The sequence below is a fragment of the Pyrus communis genome, chromosome 17 (assembly GCF_041283825.1).
Source record: "Pyrus communis isolate YQ-2024b chromosome 17, ASM4128382v1, whole genome shotgun sequence".
Lineage (NCBI taxonomy): Eukaryota > Viridiplantae > Streptophyta > Magnoliopsida > Rosales > Rosaceae > Pyrus > Pyrus communis.
In genome coordinates, this window is record NC_142581.1 from 21,031,828 (window position 1) to 21,055,667 (window position 23,840).

General features: G+C 34.6%; 1 pseudogene; it reads right to left on the minus strand.

Moving 5' to 3' along the window:
- Positions 1-6,155: 6,155 nt before the first annotated feature.
- LOC137708962 (putative 2-oxoglutarate-dependent dioxygenase AOP1.2) lies at positions 6,156-9,878 on the minus strand (annotated as a pseudogene).
- Positions 9,879-23,840: the final 13,962 nt, after the last annotated feature.

Here is a 23,840-nt window from a genome sequence, read left to right on the forward strand (position 1 = left end):
ATAAGAAATTGCCATGTCTAGTGTAGTTCCACTCAGCAAGTTTTGATTGTGAGTGTAGTGCCATTTAGCAAGATATAGTGAAAAGTTATGCTCCACACAAGTACTTTTTCTCGTCGAGAAAAACTAACAAAAACATATACTTTTTTCATTCAAAAGCAATAATTATCGAATGAGACTCCAATTTAAATTTTTTCCGTTAGCCATAAAAATTTTAGGACCAGCTTAGCTATCATTTCGTAGCTCCGAACATATCCTTGTAGACCTAAAATAATAATTCCCATCACCAAAACAATAATGAGTCTTCTCTTTCCACCTAAAATATTTCAATCACAAGTATATCGTCATTAGTAGTTGATGCATATGTATGAATTAGGTAAAGTATACCAAAATCTATGACTTGATTAAATCATTATTCTTCTCACATATATGGAGATGTCTCTTTCTTCATTTGACTCACGATATAGTAATGTTTTTGTTCTGTTTATTATGCTGCATTATTTAGGTAGACTTATAAAAGAATATTGTTCAACCATTCTAATCCGTTCTTACACGCCACCACTCTCATCTATCTCTCTAACCTCATCAACAGAAAAAGAACATTTATATTTAATTGAATTCCAATCATCGACTATTTGCATTGGAGACAATTCGATTCGTTGACTCTGATTTAGTATGACCAATTCAGTTTGTCAACTCTGATTCAGTTCGATTAGATTTATTGATTTTCAAAGGTTGAATTGTATTTTACTCATTATAGATATTACAAGAAATGGAGGCCACTCTTATAGAGAGTCTAAAAGAAAGCTACAAGAATTGTAGCCAAACAGCTACAACACATTCCCTACAAACTGCCCTAACAAGTGGGAAAGCAAAAAACTTAATTACAAGTAAAGAAGCTCCTACAAGCAAGAAAGGTTGACAAAAGAGGTAAGGTGAATGACAAGGTATGGGAAGACATGAGAGTAGGGTTAAGACCATCACTTTAGCCCATGACTTAGCTAAAGTGAGGATGACAACCCATCCTTGAGATCTATACAAATCGTTTAGGGAAGCTAAGTAACAACTCCTTGAATTAAGGGAGTTGACAACTTAGATTAGGAAGTTGACAGCAAACTAATCACAAGGGAACCGGACTCTTAACCATGCAGGAAACCCTAATATCCATTAGGCAACTTCCAATAAGATTCCTTGACCGTTAATTACTAAAATAAAAGAAATCAATGTGTATTCCCACCAACGATGACCATGGTACTTAATCAGGTGTAGGAGAAAAAAGAGGCTTGGTGATGGCCAGGTGGTGTGATTGTTGTGGCTGGTGTCGTGAATTGTGACTAAGGAAGAAGATTATGGTATATGGAGGGATGAAGAAGGTCACGAGCAATGGTGGTTGTTTTATTATATTAATTTGTTGTTTTTTATTATATTCTTCATAATTAAAATTAACGGTGGTAATAATTTGGTTAAGTGGGGGGACACGTATCATGTAATTTGGGAGGAGACATGGAGAAATTTTCAGTGTGACCGGAACACTGTCAACGAGATACATATCACGTGATTTCGATTTATTCCTTGACCATTAATTACTAAAATAGTAGAAATCAGTGTGTGGTCCTGCCAACAACGACCATGATACATAATCTGGTGTAGGAGAAAAGAGGCTTGGTAATGGCGAGGTGGGGTGGTTGTTGTGGCTGATGTGGTGAATTGTGGCTAAGGAAGGAGGTTATGGTATATGAGAGGAATGAAGAAGGTCACGAGTGGTGGTAGTTGTTTTTCTGTATTATTGTGTTGTTTTTATTATATTCTTTATATATTAAAGGTAACCGTGTTAAATATTTTGTTAAGTCGGTGGACACTTATCAAGTAGTTCAAGTAGTTAGAGATTAGACATGAAGAGATCTTTTAGTGTGTTTGGAGAACGGGTTTATATGTCATATGTCATTATACAAGTAAAAGAACACTTGAAAAAATAACTTCCCTCCACTTGTATAATAATATTGGCGTACCATCCTGTATTCTGGTACATTAAAAAATCTCTCCGAGAGATGAATGAGACACTAAAAATGGGGACAGCAAACCCACAGCCCCTTGGCCATGCCTATGCGTCTAAAAAAAATAAATTGTTCTAAATTTTAATCAAAAAAAGAAAAGAAAAGAAAAGGGAAATAACCATAAATTAGGCATTTTATTAGTCTGGGACAGAAATAGGACAAACCGGCCATGCACACCATGCACAAAATCGCAATTACTAAAATATCCACATATAAATACTGAAAAACCCTCAGCTCATTTAATCATTTTTGTCATTGGGAAGAGAGGCATGCCAAGAGAGCTCTGGGTTTCTAGGTTGAGCTCCGACTTCGAAGAGAGGGAAGTCGAGAGTGAAGCTTTGAAGTGAGGGTTTCTCGTTTGCATCAATGTTCGTCCCTAAAAGATATGGCTTTTGTACCAGATTTTGCGTTTTAGCTTAAAAGTTTCATTTTTTCTGGCCAGTAAAACCTCGGCAACCATATTTCCACAATCATTTGATTCATCTCTCTATCTCTTTCATCTCTTTCTCTCTCTAACTCAGTTATTGTCTCCATTTATGCAACTAATTGTTTTTTCAATTAGGTTTTTTGGATTTGGATGGATGGAAAGTCCAAGAAATGAGGGATAAGGAAGAGATGACTTGGAATGTGTTCTGAAAATCTTTATTTGTTTGTGGGTTTTGTTATTTTAGATTATGGGTTTCAATTTTTGGGTTTCAATCTTAGAGTTTTGCATTTTAATTTTTGTTTAGGGTATTCAAGATTCATGGAGTTGGGTTGGTGGATTTGGCTTTGTGGGTTTGTTACATAATGCTCAATATTTGTAATTTTGTTATGAACTTGCAAATGTTTGTGAATTCAATCTGAAATTGGTGTTTGGTTGAAAAAGACAAGTGAATTTGATGTAATATATATACATATATATATATATATATATGAGCTAATCAAATACCCCCACACTTAGCTTTTGCTAGTCCTCGAGCAAAACAAAGAAAACATGAAAAAGTAGTAACATGGAAAACATTAGTTTCCCCCTATGTGACTCTCATAGAATTTCATTCAAGAGAACAAATCATCAAGAACATTAGTTAGCACAAAACAAGTTGATCCAAGCTTACCTTCCTTGTTCCGATATTAGCAATAACTTTTCAATCATCCTTGAAGTGTAGTGTGTGTAATAGCCATGCTAATGTAATTTCAAGTTTCTTTAAAACACCACATGCAGATAGGTGACCTTCTCACTAGACATACACACATTTGCACATATGTCAAGGTTAACGTGTTTCACTTAAAGAATCAAATGTGAAAAATCTACAATAAGCTTTCATAAAGATCTCATCTCCACAATCATAATTGCGAAACTTAAATTAAGAGGACTTTTATTGGATGTAACAAGGCTTAGGGAGAGGGTTATATAAATGAAAGGATGGGTAAACACAAGTTCCAAGCTACCTTGCAAGCAATTTTCTTGAGATTTATAAGAACTTAAGCTCTCCAATTACTCTACTAAAAATTCCAACCACACCCCTAAACTTTAAGAACTTTTTGTTTGCTTTGTATACAATTTTTCTTCTTCTTTTTCTTTTTTTTTTTTTCTCGACATTTTTTATTTCGATTTTGCACAGAACTAAGTACGAACATGAATAATCTCACATTGCTCACTAGTTAGCTTGAAAAAGGGGTTAGGAAAAGTGTTTAAGGTATAAGGGTAAGACATATCTAGTGATAAGAAATGAAAGGCTCAACATATACAACTCAAATTGGGAATCTAATGATATCATTTTTCGTTAGGAAACATGCTTATTTAGGCCATGGTGATAATCCTAATGCCTATATCCTTTTCAAGTTCATGTGATCAAATGACAAACATTTCGAAAGATCTTTAAGCAAGTTCTAGAGATGTAATTCATATAAGTTCATCACACATGAAAGAATATGAGTGTATGAAAAATGCACACTTTCAATAGGCTGAAAAATGCACACTTTCGAATTTAAGTATTGTCTATTTTCTTTTTTAAATAATTTTATGAATAATTTCGTTTGGATGTTGAGAAATTTAATACGATGGTTTGGTTAATTTATTAGTAACGATTACATAACTATTTTTATCATATTTTAATTTCAATATATAATTTAATTATAAATAGAATAATAACTTTCTCTATTGTAAATTCCTCTCATAATGTGCACATTTCTAACAAAGACATTCTTATAGGAAATATCAAATTTCAACCAAATATTGGTTATGAAAAAATTTGCGACGACTAAATATGGTTAATAATATATATTTCCAATGAAGCTTCACCGTCAAAAATATATATTACCAACGAAACTTCACCATTGCAAATATATATATTCGACAAGGCTTCATTGTCGAAAATATATATATTCTTCACAAAGCTTGCCATCAAATATGTATTACGGACAAAGCTTCACCATTGGAAGTACATATTTTCGACGATGCTTGATCATCGCAAATATGTTTTTGTGCCTATTTCTGTCAAGCCGTTATATATTTTTGACAACCATGTATGGTTCGTAATTGTAATTGCAATAATTGTGCACTCTCGTAAATAAAGATTATTTTGTTGGAAAAAAATTTTCTGACACAATTGTTTGGTCGGAAAAAAAGTCATTGCAAAAAGCATTTGTCGTCGTTTGAAAAGTAATTTCGACAACTCTATAAGTATTTGCAACCACAATTCCTTGTCAAAAATAAAATAAGTTTGCCATTTTGAACATTCATTTCCGACATAAATATAACTATTAACAACGAGTCGTGTGTCTCAAAAATGAATTAACTTCGACGGCTAGTCGGAATAAAAGTATTTCCAATGGGACAATTTCCGACGCCTATCGAGGGTTTTTTCCCGTCAGAAATAAGTATTTGCGATGGCAAAATGCCTTTTCCAACAGTATTTAACCCTCGCTAATGACACTTTGTTTTGTAGTGGCATTTGGAGATTTGAAAGGGTTAACCCCTTGACTTCACGAAGCAGACATGAAGAAGTGTACAAGATCTTGGAACGATGCATGGAATGCTACAATCCCGAGGTCCTGTACACCCGTGGGATACGATGGTACTTCCGATACAATAGTTCCGAACTCGAAATTGAGTCTTTGAAGACGGTGATCTCCAAGGGTCATCAAACATCAACGTACGTCTACCGTGCAATCTTGGTGTAAGAGAAAGGGTTGCCATCAGTGAGAGGATGGTGAAAGGATGGCCATTGGTGAGAGAGAAAGGGTTGCCACATGTGAGGTGGGTTGTTAAAGGGTGAGTCCATCGTTAGGGTTCTCAGAGAGAGAGAGAGAGAGAGAGAAATCAGAAAACGGGAGGAAATAACTCATATATATACAAGGGCAATTAAGTTATTTTCAGTTGTAGGAAAAATCTTATTTCTGCCCTATTGTTATGTATGGCGTGTGCATGCTCTGTGCATATTCAAAAAATCCTATTTCTGTTCCAAGATTAAGAAAATGTTCTATTTTGGGATATTCCCTTAAACAATATTAGATAAGGAGCAGTAAGCTTAAGGTCCTATATAAATTAAGCTTAAGATTTTGACCTAACAAACACATTTTTTACCCGAGCCACGTCCGGTATGTGAACATTTAAATTTTCTCCAATGACCATTCTAGGCTGGTTCTTTTAGTTGTTTATGGTTAATAAATAGTTTACATACTTTTCAAGTACTTATTATATTAAAATACAGTTCATTTGTTCACACAAGGCCAGTTGAAATGATGAAACGACTTCCGAAGAAAGCTTGCTTGACATCCACGAGCTCCAAAAAATAGAGAGCAGTCTAGAAAAGTACTAGCTCAAAATTACAATCTTGTTCGCAGGTGTATTGTGGATATGTTTGTAAAAAATAAGCTCACGCACGGGGAAGCCTCAACGGCCAAAGACAATTGCTAAACATATTCACTCTTCCACCAAAACAACAAACTAGAAAGAACTACACCTTACATTTATTCAGTTTAAGCAAAGAAATTAACAAACTTCAAAAACAAGATTATTACATGCAGAAGAGAAGCAACAAGAAACTTAGATACACTTTGATCCACAAATATTAGTAAGATAAACATTAATTATTGGTCCTGTCAAGATCAGAAAAAAACTCAAACGCCACAGTAGGCTTTGATAGGAAACACAGATTTCCTTGCCTCCTCGGTTTGATGGAAACGAAGGAAACCAAATTGATCAAGGGGCTCATACAGTAAGGGGTGTTTATCATCAACTAGCTCTTCGTGATGACTTTGTGCTCACACGAGTGTACTCTATCGTTCCTCCATGCCTAGAAAATGAAGATAAAAGTCTATTAAACAGAGAATGAAAGGAAAAGCAAACGAGTATTGATGAAAGTTGTAGACATCGAAGTTTAGGTAAAAATAAATGTCCATCAATACATTAAATTGCGACATGTTTCTTCTCCTTCTCCCTTGATTCTAGTTTGATATATTCCATCCAAAGGACGGAAATAAATAGGGATATTAGGGGGAGAGATAAGGACCTTCCAGAAATCACTTCCCTAGATATAAGATCAACTGTACAGAATATGCACACAAGAAGTTACGCAAAATCATCAAGTCTTAGAAAGCTTAATATTGTTTAGCAAAATAAAAAAATAAAAAAAATAAAAAAATAAAAAAAAAAAAAAAAAAATATATATATATATATATATAAAATACCAATATCACCGCTTTACTTTTACTACCTGAAAAAAGTGTGATGACCTACCATGAATGTATCGCCTCCCATGACCAGAAAAGATGAAGGTGAAAGATCCACATCAATCCACTGACCATCCTTGTTTTGATCTGCAAACCAATTACTTCATTTTCATGGAGTATGGACGTAAAATTCTTGTCCGTGTGAGCATGCATCCCAAAATCTTTCTCATTAATCTGCTGTGGTCTGTACTTCATGCCTCTAAGTTGGTACGTGGTTGATGTCCTGTGAGACTCTTAAGGCCACTCTAGACCATGAATATCAAACACCATTTTTATCACCATTTGATCCAATTCTCCCACCAGCTTTGAAAAGGAATGAGCACCTTCACTAATTCAAAGAACAATGCGTTGCACTATGTATGTTTGATTTCCCTACACACGTCACATCTTTGATCTTGCTAGCTACAAGCGTACAAGTACAACAGGAGTTGATTTCAGACTACGAATATGAACTAGTGATGGAAATAAAAAATATATAATCGAGAGGGAGTAAAGTTTCAAACTGTACCAAAAACAGTCATTTCCAGAACGCCACATGATACTTGTGAATCGTTGAGCTCCTTCTACAGTTGTTGGATTGTCGATGCCCAAGGATTCAAAGAGAGGAAGGCGCTCTGAGCTAATATAGCTGTGGTAAGGCTTATCACTTGTCTCCTGCCTCTTGGTTTCAGTTGGAAGATGAAATAGATCTTCATGTAAGAGTATGAGTATGATTCTTACAAGTCTTGGGATAATTGATATTATAAAGAAGTCTGAATCATGTTGACAAGAGTTAATCCAATCATATTGGTATATTGAGGACTCTTGTATTTTCTCGTTTATAGGACTCATACTGATATAAGGAATGCAGTCTTGCATTCCTTGTAGGATTGTTATAGGGCAATCCAGGTCTTGTAGTATAAAACCACAAGCCCCTGCTCTCACAAAGATTACACTCTTATTGTTCCAATTACCTATAACTTGGAGAGCATTGAGTTTTGCAGAGAGGAGAAGATTGTGTATAGATTCCTCCATGGCTTCTTCATCCATGAACATGTCTGTGTTAAAATTAGAAACACAGCAGCTTTTCAAATCAATTTCATATCTCAGGCCTAACGGGAAGGCTTTGTTATATACACTACAAGATACAACTTTACAATTTAAAATAGAAGTGACAGCATGCCACACATGCAGCAGCATCATCTGCTGTCTTCTGACAGCACACATGGGAAAGACTTCGTCTAACAGTCTGCAGGTATGTATTTTTGAGAATACTTATGTATTTGTATATATAGAGCATACTTGATGCAACGGTTGTGATTTAGTTGGTTAATTCTTGTGTTCTTGGCTAGTATATTAACATAAAACTTGTGTTTACTCTTACATGCGGTATCAGATCCATAGAATTTAACAACTAAATTCGATCAAAACTTGGTTCCCAAAATCTGCAATATAACAGCAAACTGAGTTACCATATCAAGTCTGTCTATTTGGTTTTCTAAGAACAAGTAATACGACGTCATTTATAACATACACTTAAGTTTAATCTTATGACCGTTTGCTGCTTAAAAGACAAAGAATAGGGTTTTGTCTTTTCAAACTTTTTTACCGTAAGCAGTCTGAACAAGGTGAGAACTTGCGATTCTTGATCTAGGTTGGAGATTTTATTCCCACGCCTGCATAATTGAAGATGTATGTATCAAGTTAGCAAAGTATATCTCTATTTAAACATCATAATTTTGATTTTGGAATGTATTGCTTCCGCGGCAGTTGGTTATGATGTTTGTAGATTGATATCTATTAATCCTCCTTGTATTATTAGTGTCATGAATAAACTTGTATTCTGATATGCTAATTGTGTTATTAAGAACCATTGAACAAGGTTCATCTTGTTTTATTGAAATCTGAATGAGAATTGTCTTTTCTGGAAGTTGGTGCCGATAGGATTCTGGCCGATAACTTTGGCGATGATTTTGGTTCGGCGCGTCTGTAACAATGGTGATTTAATTTGGAGTGATGGAAATCCACATGGATGGGTCTCGAGCATTGATGGATAATTTGTTTCATTGATTTGGAGCCGAGGAATTGCAATCGGGTTGACAAATATGGGTCCAATGATGCATTCGGGTAACTTAGTTCACTGTTTCATGCATGATTAATTGTTCTCCTATATGCATGATATAGTACAATGAGTTAGAGCATAATGAATTAGGGCTTTTGCTATTTCGAGTATGCTTGTTTATTTATATATTGGGAAGTGTTATTGGCACTTCAAAAATCTTATTCTACACTCCTCACGAGTGTATTTTTCTTTCCAAATATAGAAAAGTTTGGAGTGTAGAATGAGAATTTTGGAATACTAATAACAATTTCCAATATATATATATATATATATATATATATATATTGTGAAGGCATGATTAAACTTGAAATCCCTATAGATGGCAACTTGTGATTTATGTGAGATGTCTGGAATCATCCTTTGCTGCATAAATAAATTAGTGTAGGTCTAGATATACTCTTCTATTTTTCATTTATTACGCTCTTCTTGTTCCAATTACCTATAACTTGGAGAGCATTGAGTTTTACAAAGAGGAGAAGGTTGTGTGTAGATTCGTCCATTACTTCTTCATCCATGAACATGTCTGTGTTAAACTTAGAAACACAGCAGCTTTTCAAATCAATTTCATATCTCAGGCCTTACGGGAAGGCTTTGTTATATACACTACAAGATACAACTTTACAATTTAAAATACAAGTGACAGCACGCCACACATGCAACAGCAACATCTGCTGTCTTCTGACAGCACACATGGGAAAGACTTCGTCTAACAATCTGCAGGTATGTATTGTTGAGAATGCTTCTGTATTTGTATATATAGAACATACTTGATGCAACGGCTGTGATTTAGTTGGTTAATTCTTGTGTTCTTGGCTAGTATATTAACATAAAACTAGTGTTTTACTCTTACACTTCAAGCACAGAAAACATGGAGTTGTCAAGTTTCAGAGGAACTTTATGGTAAATAGCTTCGAACCAGCCATACTCTTCCAGTGCATCCTTGACTTTTTTGCATGCTAAGTGCCAGATAAATCTACAACGGGAACCTTCGGCAGGGTCTGTGAGCCCATTTTTTCTGCTTCAACCTTCAGTTTAAGATTTGGTGAACCCATTGATGCACACGTACTAGAATATATAATCATCAGATAACTGGAACACATTTAGAGAAGACAGTAGTTGAGTTTATAATAGTTGACTTACAGAATTAGTTAGGTTAGGTGACATTTCATTTTTGTAATTAGTATATTATAATTAATTCCTTATGTGTTTTGTGAAGAATACAATTGAATTGTTCCAAATTACCGCTATGTATTTGCGTTTATTGGATAAATTTGACCGCATTGTATTGAGCCACAAATATTTGTGTGAAGTCAATTTAAACACCAATTTTTATGCATACCCCATTTATAATGTATAGTTTTAACTTTTTCTAGGAACACCACGTTTTTGCTATTAAAAAATACCACATTTATTCTCAAACTGCCCTTAAACACCGGATTTAGATCCTCTATAAATCCCTTCACTAGGGATCCTAGGGATCAATGCATAGTAGCCGTTCATCAAAGATCGTGTAGTCACAATTGAATGTTTTTTATATTTTTAAAAATAAAACAGCCTCATTTTACGTGAAAGATAAAAAAAAGAAAAAATTATGACCGCACGATCTTTGATGAACAATTACTATGCTTTGATCCTCGGAATCTTCAATGAAGGAATTGGGAGAGGATCTAAATCCTTAGACACCACACCCACCACACTGCAACCGACCACAACGCAACCCATGCCCCACCATCACCAATAGAGGATGGCTTATAAATATAATTAGCTAATTGCATTAAAGATTTGTTATTCATAAAATAACGAAAATCTAAATAAGCAAATTGCAATTTGCATTTCTCTCCCTCGGCTCACCGATCACTCTCTCTCGTTTCTACTTTCTTCATCATCTTTTCCTTTTTCATTTTTTGTCAATGGAACTGTCTCATCTCTAGCTCAATTGCTGAATCCAAACAAGAAGCAACCACCAAAAGTAGATCACAAATTCCTAGTCTTATATATAGGCGTGATTGAATGTTGTATTTGGACATATGTCTTGTACTGTGGACGATGAGAGTAATCAGAATATCATTCATCCCATTCTCTATTATTCATGTCACGGCCCAATCTCAAAATACGTTTAAGATCAACATGTGACGTCACCACAAACCTATGAGACATGACCAAAACACAAATAAATAGTTCAACAACGCAAAAATATTTCTTTTATATCACTGCTGCATCTAACCTTTGTGTTAGATGGTACTGCCTACGTACCATAAGATGGGATAAAGCCATTCGTAGTTCAGCCTTTTAACAATCAGGAATTCCATTCATCTTCATACATATCATAATGTTTTCTAGCAATAGTTCCACAATCACAACAAATAATCGAATCAATGTATCAAAGATGCATAATATTTAGACCTGGCATTTGTGTCGTGTTTTCCATGTTCGTGTCTATTGTGTTTTCTATGTTCATGTCATACCTGATATCTTAATGGGTCATATCGTGTAACACCCATTAAAGTAAACGGATAATACGACTCGACCCGAAATCAACCCGTTAATATTATAAAGTAATATGACCCGACCTATTACCCGTGAAAGAAAATATATTTAATTCAATAGATAATGAAAATGAAAAACATAATTTGACAAAAAAAATAGAAAACATAATAATAACATAAATGTTTAGTAATAACAGAAATGCCACATGGCACTATTTCAGTAGTGGAGTTTATTAGTATAGTTAGAAGGGTATTATTGTAATTAGGATATATGGATATATAAGGGATTGTATAGCTATTATTTCATCAAGTTCAGTTGTATACATTTTGTCTAATCAATCAATACAATCTCTCTTGTTTCTCTCTACCAATTCTTTCTCTTTCTCTGTACCAATTCTTCATCTTTTACAATGTAGTTAATACATAATACTAGATTAGTATATGCATATCACATTGTCACATAATATTACTCCAAAACATATATAAAAAATAAAAAAAATCATTCGTCTTTCAAGTATTATATCCACTCCAAAATAAGAGCCTAATGAAAAGACATTAGTACATTACTATAAAATACCAAATGTTCCAGGATATGCAAAATGAAAGAAGCTGCATTTCAAGGTTGAGGAACCTTGCAATTTATATATGCTTTCACATTTTTTAGACTTGTACATTAATGATTATAAATTTTATTTATTTTGAACTCCCTTAAAAATACTGTTCATGAGGGTTTGTATGTTTTTAAAATTCAAGTAACGATGTACCCATACTCATAGCATAGAGGATGCGATCATGAGCCTTTTTCATATTATTTTTTTTCACATTTTTCGCACTTGTAAATGAATTATTATAATTTTTTAATGTGTTAGTATTTTTAAATTACTTGTACTTTTATTTTAATGTGTTTTATAGTTTTTAATCTCACTTTTTGCTTATAGTATACTATAAAAATAAATAAATAAATAAAGCTTAAATTTTTTAAATTTATATAGAATAATAATACAACAATACATATTTAATATACAATATATACATATATACTATGGCGATTGTATTTATAGGAAGTTTTTTTAGTAGTTTAAAAAATTAAAATCATCAAAATAAACTTTTTTCTTAGCATGTCGAAACAAGTTACCCGCATGTCACTTTCCTATAAACCTATTAAGGACCTGTTATTAATGGGTTTTTATCATGTGACCCAATAACGACCCGATTAGTTATCGTGTTGATACGAAACCCGTTATTTTCGTATCGTTTACATGTCGTGTTAACGGGTCGTGTAGAAATTGCCAGGTCTAGTAATATTAGCATTTAACTAAGTTAATCAATCTTTAAAATCACATGTCACTTCACTAAGTTTAATAAACCATATGGTTTGTCATATTTCCTTACCTAGAATCCAAAGCAAATGGATCGTAACCCTAAATTATAAACATCAGCATAAACGTGAGCAACCTCTATGTTTTCGCATTCTACACCAATTCAAAGGAACTGTCAAGATTTCTAGGGATCTAGTTCCAAACCAACTCAATAGAATTTGAACAGAACCTAAACAAAATACGATTCTGGATCACTCAATAAAATTGAGACGAAGCAGGGCATCTAGACCACTTAACGAAACCCAAACATAATACAATTTGTTCTACTCGTCCCTCTTTCGAGAATGGACTTTGCTTCACTCTCCTTGAAGAAACCAAGTTTGTAGGTATATGATAACCGGCCTATACAATCGTTTGTTTGTTGGAATCTTTTTATGTCAGAATATCTGGGGAGTTTCTGACCACTCAACGGAATCGAGACGAAGCAAGGTATCTAGACCACTCAATGGAATCCGAACAGAATATGATTTTGAACCACTCAACGGAGATGAAGCAAGGTATCCAAACCATTCAATGGAACCCGACCAGAATACGATTCCTGGACACTCAACGGAATCTATCTTTAGGAGGCGATGATCCCCCAATGTGGATTAACCAAGCATGACCTGTTGGAGAACAATTTAGAAAATAAAATAATAACAAAATTTAAATAGTTTGATTCTTTATTTATGAAACATACTTGCAATAAAGAATGAAAACAACAAACAAACTAATACAGAAAATAAAATGATACTGACTTGATTGAGAGATAGAGGATAACGAAGCTATGTCCTTTGAACAATATTTTTGTCTCACTCTTATGCTTATCAAAATTACAACAGGACCACCTATAGATATAATGTGACCGGGTAGGTAGTGAACCCCCAATGTGGATTAACCAAGTAGAGTCACCCCTACAGAACGTATGGTACCCAAATCCGAATTAACTAAGCCGAACCATCCATGAGCACCATACCCACAATGCGGATTAACCAAGCAGAGTCACCCTTACAAAGCGTATGGTCCCCAAATCCGGATTAATTAAGCCGAACCATCCATGAGCACCATACCCACAATGCGGATTAAGTAAGTAGATTCACTCCTAGAATGCGTATGGTCCCCTAATACGGATTAACCAAGTAGGACCATCTATGTACCAAATTGCTACATGGTGTAGTCCCATTGTCACATATACCTTACAACATACGTCATACATCTTATACCCTACATCAAGACACATAAATTGCAATGTGAGCATGTACACTATCAAATCCACATACCAATCAAATATCTAGTCACCCAGACATACACGTTCCACAACTAACTCAATTATGGTCCTTGACTCATCGCCTCATACTAACCGTTACACATTAACATTACTCTCACCTAGCATCCTATAACACACGAGAATATTGGTAAGGTGCCACTTGCATGCAAACTGAGGTGCACATCACCCAGGATGCCACACTGACTAAGGAAGGTCCACTAGGCTCCATCGGTATTCTAGTAATGGAAAGTTCAACCTTTAAGACTAATTTAGAACAAGTTGATCAAAAGTCAACCCTCGGTCAATGTGGTCAACGTAAGGGTTAACAGCCTTAATAACTCAATCTAGAAGATCCATCATTTAATTTCTTAATCGTAAGTTTCTAAGTCCCAAATAATATGAAGAATATCATATTATAAATTGGTGATGATTAACGGTTAGATCTTTGTCAACCATAAAGGTCAAGTGACATACCTTAATGGAACTTGGCTCAAACGATGGAATTTCATCAAATGGAAGTCAAAATAAAATCAGAGTATCAAATTTAACCTGGAAGGACCAAGTGGTTTCTCTAGCCACGCGTAGTTGTAGACGACGCCCAGCGGCCATTCCGTTGCAGAGTTCGGCCAACAACGACAGCGCCCATAATATATCAAAATGAAGCCTAATGAGAGGGGAGTAAAAATTATACCTTCGTGGGGGTCACCTGAAAACACCTGTGGATCACCAAAAAACCCTAGAATGGGTGATCGTCGATTCGATGTCCTTGGTGCTCCAATGCTTCGAACTTTGGGTGGGCTACGGCCACAGGCAAATGGTGCCTTAACCCGAAAGTCCAGCGTACTGTCTGGCCTCTGAAAAGTTATGCAACCAGAATGGTTGTGGGTTATTCAAACATGGGCTCTACACTATTCGAAGGAATAGTCGAGTGGGTGATATGGAAATCATCCGAGGGTGGCTCTAAACTCTGTCCCCGAGTATGACTACTTCTATCTCACTTCTATCTCATACCAACATAGTATGTAAAGCATGTTATACGACATTATGTGTTCAACATGTTTAAATGACCCAGTTATGTGCCACATTAGCACATAATAGAATTTTTTTTACAGAATTATGACGAAAATACCATATTGATTTGTTACACCCATTTTTAAGAACTATATTGATCACTTTTCAATTTCAGGGGGCATCTTGATGGGGTAGGTCGATTTCATAGACCATTTGTGATAAAAAATTGAAAAAAAAAAAAAAAAAAAAAAACCCCTTTTATTTTTTATTTTTTGCTCACATAGAATATTTTAGCAATAGGTGGGTCCAACTTTATGCCACATCAGTATTTTAATGGAATTGTTGACTATATGGGGCAATGTGGGGGCATTTGATATAGACACGTGGTTTTGGGATGTCATAGACCAAACATCTCTTTCTTTTGAAATATATTTGATTAAAACCTTTTCCACAATTTTTATGATAAAATTTTATTTTATGGGAAGTTTATTTTTACACTGCAGGTTTTTTCTTTGGCATTCCATTTTTGCTTCTATTATTAATGTATTTATTATTCATCTCTTTATGGAGATTTCAGATTTTTTTTATTGTTTATTGTCATACTTATTTTAATAAATTAATTACAATGTCCAAAAAATAGTTGTCAGGTATGTAAGCGTAATATAGGTACGTTTGATCGTATGGTTGTTTGCTTATGTTAGTACGTGTGGTTACCTTTACCTATAACATGAGTACATTTGGTTTATGTATATTTGAATTTTTGGTACATTTAAATTTTGATACATATGAATTTTTGGTACATTTGAAATCTAAACGTACTAAAAGTCGGAACGTTTGTTTTCACATGAATCATAAGTCGGAACGTTTGTTTTCACATGAATCATAAGTTTTAAACATTTTTTTACTAATAATGAAGAATTCCTTAAATTAATTAATTAATTTGTATAGATTTAAAAGCGTAAGAATTCAAGGAATTGGCGAAATTAAATTTTCTAGATTGTAACCAATTAGTTGCAAGGTGAAAATGCTTTTTAATCAAATCTTAAAAAGAAACTAATGTTTGATATAAAAAGTATTAAAAAAATGTTAGGAATTCTAATTTCTCGTTTAGAGGCAGAGGCACTATAAGGCCAACACCAACACAGGCCTAGGTTTACCCTCACCTTGTCATCCTTTCCATATAATTTAGTATTATAGTACTTTTAGTTTACACAAAACTCTTAAATTCTATTCTTTTTTTCTTTTTGATGAAAAAAGACTTAAATTCTATTCGCCAATAGTTAAAATAAGAGGTCTCTTTATATCTTAAACCCCAACACACTCATCCTAAAACTAAATTTAACATTTTATTTTATAAACAAATTAATAACTCTTGAAATTAAAACCTATAGTCTGGTTTAGTTTTATAAAATATATTCTTTTACATTGCCAACCGAAGAACAATAAATTTTGAGCTTTTCCCCTCCCCTTCTTGAAATTTCATATATTTTATCCTTTAAATTCCCAACCCACAACAATATTAAGGTTTGTAAATCTCTCTGTTCTCTTTAACCTTTTACTAAATCTTTATACTTCATACATTTTGTTATGCAAATTCCCAATCCATTCGTTTCATTTTTTATTCAAAAATTCTCAATCCATTTTATATTGACCTGGGGTGATGCTAGAGAGACTATCTACTTAGTCACTTTTTGAGACCACATGATAATATAGTGGTCAATGGTTGGATTACTTTAAAGAAGGAATCTATCATCAACCGTCATATCATATAGTCTCCAAAATATAGTCTCCCTAGCATTTTTTATTGACTTGATATTGGAAGCTTAATTCTCTTAATCCTCTATAATTTTTAATTAATATCTCTCTATACTGACTTGATATTGAAAGGCAACATGAAAAAAAGCATTTAGCACCTCAACAAATTTAATTAGCTCACAACTCCAAGCATGTATTATACTCTCTTGTAAATACTTATATTTATTTTATTTCTTAACATTTAATGTTTATCCGAAAACCCGAGCCAGAGAAGGGGATTGTACGTCTAGGTACAATTTTCTGGTACTATCATGTTTAAAAAAGAAAAAAGAAAAACTAATGAAAAAGACTTCAAAAATTTTAAATTTTAACCAAAAGTCACCTAATAACTTTATTTAATGATAAAAATAAAGACAAAAACAAAAAAAAAATTCTAACTATAAGGGCGTGCACCACCTCAATCCTCTGCAGCTTCATATTTTTTTGACAAACCAGCAACCAAAAACAAAATTGCATTAATGTTCTTATAAACCAGAAAGAAAATCGCATTGCTGCTAATTCAAATTAGATAAAAAAAAATCCCAACATAATCCAACACTTCCAAATATTTTTTTTATGAACTAACAAACCAGCCTTAAGGTCTTAAGAACAAAGAGTGACAATTAAACAAAAATAAAGCCTTTAATTTTTCTTAATATCGGAAGAACTTCTCATCCTTTCAAAGCTTGAATCTTTGCCCTCTTCTTTCCGATGCCAACCACGGAGGTGACGGATCGCTGGTTGTATTGAAAGCGCTTGCGCGCGCGGCCCCCGGGGTTGCTTCTCTCTTATCCTGCTTGACCACTTTTGGTTGTCTGGCCTCTCACTTTACCCGCGCGAGCCAAAGAACCGTGGACCTTTCCCCTGGCCGCAAGCCAAAGTACCGTTAAGTTTCATAAATAGTGTAGTACCGTTAACTTTCATAAACAGTGTAGCACTGTTAAGTTTTATAAATAGTGTAGTGCCGTTAAATTTCATAAACAATGTAGGAAGTTTCATAAAAAATGTTGTATGTTTCATAAACAGTGTCGTAAGTTTCATAAACGGTAAAGTAAGTTTCATAAACAGTTTGTATGAAGACGCACGGGTCCGCGCATCAGAATTTTTATTTTCATATTAAAGTTATGTATTTTTCATTAAAATTAAAGTTCTTTTGTCATTTTTATTAAAATTTAAGTGTTTTTCATTAATATTTAAGTTTTTTTTATTAAATAACGTTATAGCCTGATTTTTTATTAAAATAATTTTAGCTGATAAGGTTATATTTATATATATTTTATATCAAATTCACTTGTCTTTTCTTAGTTAGTTCCTTATATTTTTGAGTTATTTACTTTGTTTTTGTGTTTTGTAGGATTTGTCAAGCAAAGAAAAGAAAAATAACACAAGTGGAATTTTAAGTAACAAATTCGTCAAAGCTGCCTGTGCAGGTCAACTGACTTTGGAAGCAAGTTTCGGATTGCTTAGAATAAATTAGAGAATGAGCCTTATATGGTTGGAAAGCTACGGATGTCTATTTTCTGGCGCATTTTACGGATTGTTAATATCATTTTTCTAGAAGAAGTTATGGCCATTTTAACACTGAAAGGTTCCCAAGAGGCTGAGCAGTTTGTAACTGACAAGAAAGCATTGAAAGCAATAAATCCAATAAATCTAGCAGCCAAAACTGATGCAATCAAGAACAAACCAGCTGACACCTATTCAAATATTAGAAGAAATGAAATTAAAGATGAGGATTAAGAGGGAGTTATTGGCATAAAGGCTACCCAAGGAGTTACAATTGTTTCACCATTTCCTCTCACTTATTGTCATCACTAAATGGCTATTAGTGGGTGAGTTAAGGAGAAGAAAATGATGCAACAAGAATTGGTTTAAAAGCAGCGTTGGGGAAGGAAGGAAAGGGGGGGAGAGCCTTAGTCGATTTCTTTCGGTTTTATTTTCTCAAACTCATGTCTATCTTTTGTTTTAGCTTAAGGATTGTGTAACTAAATTTTTAGTAGTTAGGGGCTGTTTGAAGCCCCGAATATGATTGCAAGTTTGTTATGACATTTCGTTTGAATTACTTTTATGAACGGATGAAAATTGATTCACTACTTGTCTCATTGATGATTTCTTTATGTGTTTTCTACGGATGCATACTTAGTAAGCATATCTAGGATTCTAATGCTATGAATATGTGTGTGCCTGCCCTTGCCAAATGAGGACCTACATATTGCGATTAACATGTGAACCAATTTCTAGGATAAGTAAGACAACGCCAGTACTTACGATGCCTTGTGATGACTCAAACTCTTTTCGTTCTTAATGATTTCTACTTGTTAAATCTATGAACACACCATTCTAGATTGCATGTTAGGGACTAAATTAAGTTGAAAACGTCATTCTCTTAATATACTACATAAGAAAGAGTAATAGGTTGAGTTCTAACATTGAGCCAACTTGATCATCTTCATCCAGAAATAGAAGGAATTTGAATGAAACATAACATGTTTGCATGATTATTTGGTGGTGGATAGCAATTCCCCTAACTCGTTTTTCTTAATTTGCGAACTACTTAAAATCTGTTTTTGTCCTGTTTTTGTTCGATTTAATTTAAATAGCAAATCAACTCCACAAATGCCAAAAATTTGTATGAGTGTAGCTCTGTGTGTCTAGTATCTGCATATAAAATTTCGTAGACTTTAGATAAGTGTAAGTTGGTCTAATAATTATTTTTCGGTGGCTGGTCAGTAGGGACAACAACCCAGTTTTTGTGACATTTTAAGTAGTTAGATAAAACAATCTTCTACGGGAAAGACCCTTATTTTCCTATGCTACAATTGACAAATCTTATTGTTAATAAGGAAAATTAATAGGACATTTGTGTGCTACTTTGTGGTGTGCTTTTAATCCTATCATTAGCCCAAACCCTTTTAAGTTCCCTAAAAAAAAAAAATCCTCTTTCATCTAAATCAAAACATATAAGAGCCAATAATTTGGTCTAATGGCAACATGCGTCCACTTTATACTTGAGTAGTTGCTTGAGTTTAAATCTAGTGGACAATATTGTAATCCAAGAAAAGAAAACGATTATTAAAAGTAGAAATATGACTTTAGCCACTGAAACTCAAGTTTCTTTAGATAAAATCCAACAGTCTTTTTACCTGAATAAAACCCAATGACTAGGCTCCACATAAGCAAATTCATTAATTTTGTTTGCATGTACACATTTTGCATTTTTCAGATGCCTAAAATACCCTTAATTACAGTTTTAATGTAGACATTTAATTCTATGCAGATTTGAAGGGAGAGATTAATTGTGACAACCCGTCCCTAATTTTACATTTTTATTAATTTTAAAAGCGTGAATTTACGAAAATGCCCTAGAGGCAAGGACTTTGATTTCCGTTGACCATCGGTTTGAGAGATGTGGGACTTATTCTTTTAGCATATCCTCGTAGTACTCGTTGGTACGAACGCATAGGTAAAAGCCGTTTGCGAGTCCAGATCATATGGTATAGTTGCGGACGTTCAAAATTGGTTATTCAAGGCTTAGTTTTAATTAAATTAAATCCCCACCCTGTGGGGTGAAGCCCAATCTGATTTTAGGCACATTAAAGGGGACCAATTAGCTACAAGGTCAAGGGGACCTAAAAAAAAAAAAAAAGGGAGAAAACTCCCAGCTTTCTCGTGCACGCCACCACCGCGACCACCCAACTTCCAAGGCCGATTCCAGCCAACTACGGTTGAATTTTTCGACGCCACCACCGCCATCTTAAAGCTCTCATTCCCTTTTACAAAATCCACGCAAGAACTACCTTGATTAACCTCTATATGTGGCGGTTTGAGGCCACGAAAGTTTACGGTTCTCATGGTGTTCCGGCCACCCTTTTTTATTTTCCAGCAAATCCGAAAAGCGATGGCCGATGCCACCACTTGGGCTTTGTAGCCCATCATCCTAGGAGCAAAACTCAACCAACCTTGACCCCGTTGAACCACCATAGACGACGAATCAACACCGGGAAGCTTTAGGCACCCTCCAGCTTCGTGGGTAAAATTGACCATCTTCCGTCCACTTTTGGACTTCGTGGCAGGTATGAAAGTTGTTCCTCTCATTGAGATCTTCATTTATATGAAATTTGAGAATTTTTGGAGATAGTTGAATTTTTCCGACAAACCGCGGCAGCGCGTGGGCCGAGGCCCCGCATGACCATCTTAGGCTGATTTTGACGACCCGATTCCATATTTGTCATCCGCTAGTGAAATTCGTAGTTGATCACCTAGTTGGCCACCACGAGGTCCTTGCATGAATTGACAATTCGACCGTTGGATCGTCACCAAACTTTAATACATTATAGTATGTAATATTTGAGGATATTCGAAACTTACGGATTGGGAATCTAATGTACAGATCTTCTTGAATTAGATTTGTAAGTTTGTAAAATAAAACGTTGACCGCCACTTGATTTGGCAATTGGTGGAGATCCACCCGTTGGATCATAATGAAACTTTAGTATGATGTTTTAGAAGCACAGTGTGTATCTTTGGAAGTTATGAGGCAGTCTAACGAGATGTTAGATGTAGCCATATAATAAATGAGACTAAATAATTGAGACAATAGCCTTGTTTGGGGAATTGAGCAATGTGAGGGACATTGGTGGAAAATGTGAGATTTAACCTTATGATTTGGTGGTTAAATGTTGGTCATAAATCAATGTGTGAAGAATCAAGAAATTAAAGTAAGGAAACGTAAGTAATGATCGTTAATTAAACTAGTGTCTAGTTGGGCTTATCACCGATAATTATTCCCGAAAATAAATAGTTTGGAAGTGGGGCGTTATAGATTATGCATTTCACACCATGTTGTATATATATATTTGGAAACACTATGTTATGGTTAAGTATTAGATTGCATCATGGCATATCCATATGTATATTATCTGCACATAATTATTGTGAATGCTTTGAAGTGCAAAGGTGAACGCATGACACACAAGTAAGTTCAGGTGAGTTTATGATATTAGTTGAAATGATGGAGTGATGGCATGACCACATTTATGTTTTAGGCAACTCCGACATTGTCGTACAGGTTGCAATAATAGGAAACTCCGACCTTGTCGTACAAGTTGCCCATGAGTCGTACATGTTATATTAGATGCAGTTAGAGCTCATAAACATGCACCCCGGTGTTAGTACTCCCGCCGGTGGCCAGGGCACAGTCCTTCACGTGATGTTCACCTCTCGCACCTTACGCTCACCTTGGATACAAGTTAGGTGCACAATCCTGTCGTACAGACCACAATAAGTGGTTTCGACTCGTAGGTGACCCGCGATTATTCACACAATCTTCACGTGATCGTAGCACTTGAGCGTATTTATTTACACCCAGTCTTGTCGTACAGACCACTTTAGATGGTTCCGACTTGTGTACAGGTATAGTTATTGAGCTATTGGCTAGCAAGTTATTGAGCTATTGGCTAGCATGTTATTGAGCTATTGGCTACCATGTTATTGATGAGCTATTGGCTAGCATGTTATTGAGCTATTGGCTAGCATGTTTATGAGTTATTGATTCAGCCGTACAGGTCACGTGAGGTGACTCCGGCTAACATGTTAATGAGCTATTGGTTCAGCCGTACAGGCCACAATAGGTGGATCCAGCTGACATACCATTTCATATTGATTTATTTCACCTGGGTTACTTATTCTTGTTAAGATATTTAACACGGCATAGCTGTGAGACTATTATTTTGGTTATGGTTTTGAGTTATAGTCACGCCTGTTATTTTCTGGGAAATTATACAGGTGTTACGTCGAGGGGTTACTGCCTTTGGTAATTGAAATTGATTTGAAAAGTTTTGTTTCGCTCACTCACATTTTCTATTTTTGCACCTCTCTAGGTTCTAGCAGCAGAGTTCCGTATCGACGAGGATTCGTGGCACATTTTAGTACATATGTCTTCTTATGATGGTATAATCATTATCTTACCTTGCTGTACTATACCTATGCTCTGTATCACGTGTGAAATGGGTCCAGACTCGCTCATCGCGCACTCGTGTACTTAAGCACCTTTAGGTTTTAATTTATTCACATTTTATACATTATCACACTTTATGGCTTCGTCACCTTCCAGGTGTCAACCAGCACAACTCGATTCCGGGTCCTAGTGGACATTCTGGGTCAGGGTCTGTCATTAATGGACAACAATGCATTAATGTTTACAATCATTGCATATTAAAGTATCATAACAAATTGTATGTTAAGGCAAAAAAGAACTAAATGTTATACTTTCCTTAAGATTTCGTAATTGTTTTTCAAATTTGCATAATATTAGACAATTTTAATTTAATCTTGTCATTTTCTTACCAAATGAAAATCTGAAAGAGCACTATAAAATAATTTACCTATATTTAAAAAATATAGGTAAATTCTTTGGACATGTGTATTAGTAATAAATTTGCCCTGTATATGTAATGATACATGCAAATAAAATAAATTTGCCCTGTATATGTTACTTGATTCAAAATAAATTTATCTATATTTTATATAATAATATAGGTAAATTATTGCACACATATATATTAGTAGTAAAATGTGCACAATATGTAACGACCCGTCCCCCAAAATTATAGTTTTTATAGTTTTAAAATGTGAATTTATGAAAATGCCCTTCAAGGTAAAAGTGTTGACTTTTGTTGATCACCTTGTCATGTCATGTAAGATCCATTTTCTTGGCGTATTCTTATAGTACTCGTCGCTACGGACGTGTGGGCACAAACGGAACACAATTTGGAGTTATAACGAAAGAGATATTAATGTTTAAAGTTAGGGACATTTTAGTAAATTGATTAATTTCAAGAAAGCTCTAGATTTTTGGAGAAAAATCTAAAAAGCCACGTGTGTGGCCTAGATTAAAAGGAAGAAAAGATGGGCAATGAAGATGATAGATAAAGGAGAGAAATGAGGGGTGGGATGCCCAATCAGAAAGAAGAGAAAGAAGGAGTGACCAATAAGGAAGAATGGAAAGAAGGGAAATGAGGGAAGCAAGAAGGAGAGAACCGGTCAAACCCAATTTCT